This window comes from Galeopterus variegatus, unplaced genomic scaffold, assembly GCF_000696425.1.
Source record: "Galeopterus variegatus unplaced genomic scaffold, G_variegatus-3.0.2 Scaffold228, whole genome shotgun sequence".
Taxonomy (NCBI): domain Eukaryota; kingdom Metazoa; phylum Chordata; class Mammalia; order Dermoptera; family Cynocephalidae; genus Galeopterus; species Galeopterus variegatus.
This window is the reverse complement of record NW_007726339.1, coordinates 436,942-444,664: the sequence shown is the minus strand read 5'-3', so window position 1 is coordinate 444,664 and position 7,723 is coordinate 436,942. Positions and strand designations below refer to the sequence as shown.

General features: G+C 40.2%; 1 pseudogene; it reads left to right on the top strand.

The window, feature by feature from the left end:
* Window positions 1–6,718: 6,718 nt before the first annotated feature.
* Window positions 6,719–7,685, top strand: LOC103585292 (annotated as a pseudogene).
* The last annotated feature ends 38 nt before the right edge of the window (window positions 7,686–7,723 follow it).

The following is a 7,723-nucleotide window of genomic DNA, read 5'->3' as shown; positions in this document are numbered from 1 at the left end:
ATGAAAAATATAAAACATAAATTAAGAGCAAAATTGAAAAATAAGTGCAAGAGCTGGTTAAACATACACAAATAACATTTTACTAGAAAGCTTATATAATCACAGATATAGATACATTAACAAGTTCTGTGCTATTACCTTTTAAAAATTAGATGGAACAGATGATTTTAAAGAAAAATATAAATTACCAAAATGAGGTGTTTTTTTTTAAAAAAAAAACCACCTTAACACTACTGAGGGATACCATAAAATATTAAAAGTTCTTTTAAACTGCCAATGAATGAATCATGAATCATTCCTCTGACACTCAGGAGGAATGGAAATTTTCTCAACCCATTTTGGAGAGCATTGCATCATGTCAAAAAACTAACAAAATAAGATTTTTTATTTATTTATTTTATTTTTATTTTTATTTTTTTCCTTTTTGTCTTTTTTTGTGACTGGCAACGGATCGCAACCCTCAGTGTCGCGCCCGTATCGGACTGGGACCGGCCACGGGATCGCAACCCTTGGCGTTGCGCCCGCACCTCGCTCAGCCAGTGAGCGGCCGGTCTGTATGTGGGATCTGAACCCTTGGCGGGAGCGCCGCCGCACTCCCAAGCAGCGCACTGTAGCAGTGCACCACCGGGCCGGCCCCTTATACTGCCTTTTGATCTTTTCATTATTTGAGTTGAGAGGGGTGTCTCAGTTTATTTTGTGCTGCCATAACAGAATAGCTGAGACTGAGTAATTTATAAAGAACAGAAATTTACTCTTTCACAGTTCTAGAGACTGGGAAGTTCAAGATCGAGGTGCCAGCAAGCTCATTGTCTGGTGAGGATCCAGTCTCCACTTCCAAGATGGCACCTGGAACTCTGTGTCCTCTTGAAGGGAGGAATGCTGTGTCCTCATATGGCAGAAGGCAGAAGGGCAGAAGGCCTGTGTCAAGCCCTTTTATAAGGGCACCTAGTCCCATTCACAAGGGGAGGAGCCTTCTTGACCTATCATGTCTTAAAGACCCCACCTCTTAATGCCATCGCATTGGCCATTGAGCTTTTACACCTGAATTTTGGAGGGGACACATTCAAACCATAACAAAGGGGTTGGAGTGCAGTTTCAGTTCATTTTGGTTTACCTTTGTATTCAACTCTGAAGACCCTTGGATCAAGCATTGCAAAAATATGTGCAACTATGCAGTTTTCCTCAGCCTTTGACTTGTGCAGAAAAGAGTTAACATAGTGGGCCGGAGGCTGGTATCTATAGAAAGGCCTATTTGCAAGGTTGTCCCTTGGCTGGCATCTGCAAACTTGGCTCGTGAAGAGTCCCCTAAACTGATATGGAAAGCTCCCTACTTGATGAAGGCATGTCACTGCTCATCCTGCACAAGCAGCGTGATGTGTGCTGAGCATCTGCTTCCTTTGGTGGTTGCCAGGCAGGGGGTGCCCATGTAATCAGCCCCCAATAACAGTCTTAGGTACCAAGTCTCTAATGATCTTTCCTGGGCACAAACATCACACAGATGTTGCTGGATTTTCATGGCTGGGCTAGAATGTGGTCTGTGTGACCCTCGGGTGGGGAAACAGCTGAGGAACCCTGCACATGGATCCCTCCAGACCCTGCCTGTTCCTTTTTCCCTGACTTATCTGGCTGTGTGCTTCCTCTGTTGCTGTAATAAGTCTCAGCCATAGATGTGACTATATGAGCCCTGTGTGTCCTTCCTGTAAATCACCAGACATGTGGGTGGTTCTGGGGACCCCAAAACACCACTCCTTTCTCCTGCACACTTTCTCGGCAGAATTCCAGTGGAGTGGGGTCAATATTACTGGGTTAAGCAATGTGTTTCTGTGTTTGGGACTCCAGATCCAGTGCTTCCCATCAGTCCTCACTCTTGTCTAAAACTTGGTTAATTTCTCCTCATTCCTGTTAATACCTCTGGCTATGGTGCCTGCTTCTCTGACTGCCCATATCCAGTCTGGGCACCTGCCCCGGGTATAGAAGCTGCCACAGTTCTCTGCTATCTTATAAAGGGCTTGCTTCTCTCTGGAATTCAACTTATTAAAGCTCTAAAGAAGCTATTTCACTGCTGTCTGGCTTCTGTTATTGCTGTCAAGAAATCTGTCAGTTTGAGGCCGGCCCGTGGCTCACTCGGGAGAGTGCGGTGCTGATAACACCAAGGCCACGGGTTCGGATCCTATATAGGGATGGCCGGTTTGCTCACTGGCTGAGCGTGGTGCTGACAACACCAAGCCAAGGGTTGAGATCCCCTTACTGGTCATCTTTATATAGGATTAAAAAAAAAAAAAAGAAATCTGTCAGTTTGTCATAACTTTATAGGTACTATAACTTCTTATAAAATATCTTTGTTTTTGGTATTTTGCAGTTTCACAATGGTGAAACTTTTTATCATCATCATTATTATTGTTGTTATCACTGTTTATCCTTTTGGAGAGTTATTCTTATTCCTGAAATTTGCATTTTTCATAACTTCGCAGCTGGAGTATGGCCTCTTTTCCATTCTCTCTGTTCCTTCCTTGGGCAACTCCTTTTAGATGAACATTGCACCGTCTCACTTTTTATCTGTTCTTTGTAGTTTCTAGTTCATATTGTTAATATCTATTTGTGCTGTGTTCTCTGTGCTGTTAAGGTGTGTCTTACTCTTGCATCTTTAATCTACCATTCAACCTCTCCATTGACTTTTTTAGTTTTAGTGAATATAGTTCTCATTTCTGGTGGTTCTGTTTTGTTGCTGTTCTCTGAGTCTGCTATCCTCTTAAAATATCTTGTTTCTTATGTTTTGATTCATTTTATTGTGACTGGTAGTATTAATAACATCCCTGTTACATAGCTTAAGTTCAATATTCTTTTATCTCATGTTCTTAGAAGTTAAATTCTACTTTTTACTATTAATGCCGACCCTTGCTTATGGTAGAATATTTCCTCAAGTGTTTTAAATTTTGGAATAAGATCTAATGTTTATCTGTTGCAGTCTTTTGTAGTCTGGGTTGAGAGTGTGTCCCTCCAGAAATAATTTGTTTTGCTTCTCCTGAGTAACCCAACAGAGGAATTACTAGTCTGAGACCACTTTTATGTTAATTTTTTAGCTTAGAAGTTTCTAGGCCTTGCAGGTAGTATACATTGGAACCACTAATCTATGTGAAGGCAGACCCATTATTATAAGTTCTCAGTGTTTTTAAGTTTCATCCATGTTCTTAGGTAGAGCTATAATTCATGCATTTTCATTGCTGTCTAATTCATTGTTTGACTCTGTCACTAATTATTTTATTGTCAATGGATATTTGAGCCATTTCAAATTTGCTATTTTAAATATGGATGTTTATACAGGCTTGCATTTATCCTCTGGTACACATGTGCAAGAAGTCTATAAAGGAGGGGACAGCAAATGTTTTCTGGAAATGATCAGATAGTAAGTATTTTAGGCTTTTCAGGCCATAAGTTTCCCATAGCAACTGCTCAACTGTGCCACCGTAGTATGAGAGCAGCCCTAGACAGCCCATAATCAAATGGCTGTGGCTGTGTTTCCATAAACTTTATTTACAAAAACATATACTGGGCTGGATTTAGCCCCTGAGCTGTAGTCTGCCAACCCCTGCTCTAAAGTATAACCTTCAAGAATGGATTTGGTGGGTCATAGCAATTGCAAATGTTTATAAGATAATGCCAAATTGCTTTGCAAGGACTTTCTATCAGTTTACATTCCCAACAGCAGTGTACTAGTTTCCATTCATCTGCATCCTTACTGACTCTTTTTTTTTTTTCAAAAGATGACCGGTAAGGGGATCTTAACCCTTGACTTAGTGTTGTCAGCACCACGCTCAGCCAGTGAGCAAACCGGCCATCCCTATATAGGATCCGAACCTGCGGCCTTGGTGTTATCTGCACCGCACTCTCCTGAGTGAGCCACGGGCCGGCCCCTTACTGACTCTTGATATTGTCAGTTTTTAATGTTAGCCATTCTAGGGGATGTAAAAGATAACTCACTGTAGTTTCAATTATAGAACTTACATTCTTCTGTCACAGCCCTTGTATAAATTTGACTTGCTATACAAGATTGAAAGCTCTTTGAAGACAGGACGTGTTTTATTTCATCTTTTTACTGACAACACCTAGAGAGGTACATAGGACATCTGTCGATCAATAAATGTATGTTAGATCATTCTAGTTAATTAAAGCACTAAAGTACAATAACAGGATTTGTAAAAGATTTTTGTTTCTCAAATAAGGTATAATGCAACACAAGGTACATGATAGAGAGCCTGTATAATGAATCCTGATATAATGGTCAGAATAAAGGTATTGGTTAGGTATGTTTTCATTTACAAGTAACAGAAAACCTAAATAATGATAGTTTTAATAATGAGGCCATTTAATTTTTCTCCTATAAGATACCTGGAATAAATTAAAAATTTTTAAAAATAACTCAAAAACCAAAAAGTAAATGAAGAAGATGAAGGGGGGTGGGGGGGAAGAAGGAAGAAAGTAAAGAAAAAAAAAATCCAGAAAGGATCTTTTTTTCTTTAATTAAAAGAAAAAAGAAAAAAGACACCTGGAAATAGCCAATCCTGGGCTGGCAGAGCCCTTCACTGGTGTGGCAAAGATTGCAGCTGTGTCCATTGTTCTGTCTACCACACTGACAAGCTCTCCTCCTGTGCTCACGCACATCACCTGTGGCTCAAGATAGCCACTGCAGCTCCCAGTACAGCGTCTATATCGGAAGTAGGAAGACGGTGGAGGGGTGTGGAGGCACTCTCAATATCTATCTCTTGTCAGAAAATCAAGAGCTGTCCCCAAAACACCCTCACACACTTCTGATTTCCCACTGCCAAACATAATGATATGGCTAACTGAATATAAGGGAGACTAAACCAGTTTTCTGACAAAGGGAAATAGAACTGTCAAGACTGGCTTAGAACAATTATGATTCATTACTGGGGACTGGGCACATGTTCACCCCTAATATAATTGGGTTTAGCAGCGAAGAAGGAGGAAATAGCTATTTTGAAGACAACCAGGGGTTCCTGCTACAGTGTATCTTTACATCTTTGCTTTAGTATGCAATATGTGTTTCTTCAGATTTAACTTAAACATGCTCTTTCGGGGATCATTGTCATTTGAGGATGTGACTATGGAATTCATGTGGAAGGAATAGCAGCTACTGGACTCTGCTCAAAAGAATGTGTACAGAAATGTGATGTTGGAGAACTTGAGCAGCCTTGTGTCACTGAGTAAGGACATCTTTCTGTGTGGACTCCGACTCTGCGCAGTCAATTGTCTTTCCCTGTTCATTTGCTAAAAACTCTAGGGCCTTTGAAATGTTTAATGATTTAGGGCTTTCACTAAAGAATTCAACAATCCTGACTCCTTCTTTGCCTTCAGACAAACTACACTCACATCCCAAATGAAAGATCCCATTGTGCGGCCTCTGGAGCTAAACATTCATTATTCTTTAGAAGCCTGAAACATAAGCAGCTGGGCTCAGTCCTCTGTGATTTCCCATGAACAGGGTTTTAAGTTATCAAACCAGATGTGATCTTCAAGCCAGAACAAGGGCAGCCATGGATAATAGATGGAAATATCCTATGTCAAAGCTTTTCAGGTGAGCAGGTGATAACCTGTCAGAAGTGAGATGCTGGAATTTAAATGCCAATTTGCAATGCAGTGGGTAGTGAAGATAGTGAAAGGCTGGTATGTTGAAATGTTATTTAGAGAATTCTTGAAGTCCTAAATCTTTGTAGGTCACCTAGGACCACTGATTTGAACTTCTTGGGTTCTCAAATATCATACCATATACATATCACTTATCTATTTTAGGATAACCTGTCCTTCTTTGCTTTGATTTTAAACTGAGAAATGATGTTATATTTTCTTAGGAGCTTAACCCTTTCTCATGTAGGACCTTCTACATTTATTTTCCTTCTCCACACCGCAAATTTTATCCTGTCAATAGGTTCCTTTCCTTATATACTCAGTATTCATTGTGGTTTCTTTTCTTCTCACTTGTCTAATTTACTCTCATTTTCTTTCCCTTCCATTGTTAAAGGCCTCAGATTACTATTATATACCCACAGTCTTCTGTTCTCTCCTTGACTTCTTTTATGATGTTCTATTCCTTCTGTGCCAATATAATCAAAGTGATAACTTTGAAGTCATCACTCCCTATCTTCTAGTGTAACTTTCTGTTGCCTTTTTTAGTGTTCATTATGCTCAAAAGGAACCCTACTTTTGTCTAGGACAAATTACTATATTTTGGTCTCTAACAGCCTGTTAACTGAAAGGTGTTTGTTTGTTTGTTTGTTTGTTTTTTAAAGATGATCAGTAAGGGGATCCCAACCCTTGACTTGATGTTGTCAGCACCACGCTCTCCCAAGTGAGCTATCCGGCCATCCCTACACAGGGATCCGAACCCGTGGCCTTGGTGCTATCAGCACCACACTCTCCCAAGTGAGTCATGGGCCAGCCCCTAAGTGAAGGCTTTTTATTACTGGTTTTCTACCCCAGTTTCCACTAGAGGACTTAATTTACTTTTAAATCCCAAACAAAAGCATGTATATGTGCAAGATTATTTCCACAGTTCCAGTTCACCTAGTTCACAGTTGCTGAAGAATCTGCAAAATGTGTTTCTTATTCTGCTTTCTAGAACACTGGAAAGCTCATGGTTACATAACTGGGCACCAGGGAACCCAAGACAGGCTTCAAAGAGCAAAAGAAGTCCATGAAGGTGATGCAAGCAGAAAAGTATCTCAGGGTGAACCTTGCCACCCTTTAAAGCAAAGACCCAACAAGTGTGTCTCAAGTGGAAAGCAGTTGAAATATCCATTAGATTTATTTCCTCAGAGGGGAAATTACAGAAGAAAGAAACCTGATAAACTTAATGGATATGAGAAATCATTTCTCTATACCAAGCATGAAAATACTTGTGCTGGATTAAAATACTACAAATGTAACAAAATGTGGAAAAGTAGAACAGGAAGTTATGGCTCATTGTGCACCAGAGAACACATACAGGAGAGAAGCTTTTTAAGTGCAGTGAGTGGGGCAAAGTCTTCTCCCAGAAGTCACACCTTGTTACACATCAGATAATCCACAGAAGAGGAAAACTGTATGCATATAGTGACTGTGGGAAAGCCTTCTTTCGAAAGTCACATCTGATCACACACAGGAGAATTCACATAAGAGAGAGACCCTATGAATGCAGCAACTGTAACAAAATCTTTTCTCATATGTCACAGTTCAGTATTCATCACTGAAGTCATATAGGAGAGAAACCCTATGAATGTAGTGAATGTGAGAAAGCCTTTAGTGGGAAATCTCAGCTTGTTACTCATAAAAAAACCCATATAGACGAAAAACCCAATAAATGCAGTGAATGTGGAGAAGCCGTCAGAGAGAAGCCAAGTCTCAACAAGCAACAGAAAATTCATTCGGGGGAGAAACCCTATGGATGAAGTGAATGTGGGAAAGCCTTCAGTGGGAAGTCATTCCTCATCAGACATGAGAAAACTCATTCAGGAGAGAAACGCTGTGGATGTAATGAATGTGCAAAGGCATTTATCTGGAAGTCACAGCTCACTGTATATTGGAGAAATACAGGGGAGAAACCCTATGGATGCAATAAGTGTGCGAAAGCCTTCTTCCAGAAATCACACCTCATGATACATCAGGGAGCTCATGTAGAACAGAAACCCTAAGAATGTGAGAAACTTTTGAGAAAATAATCACACTTCTT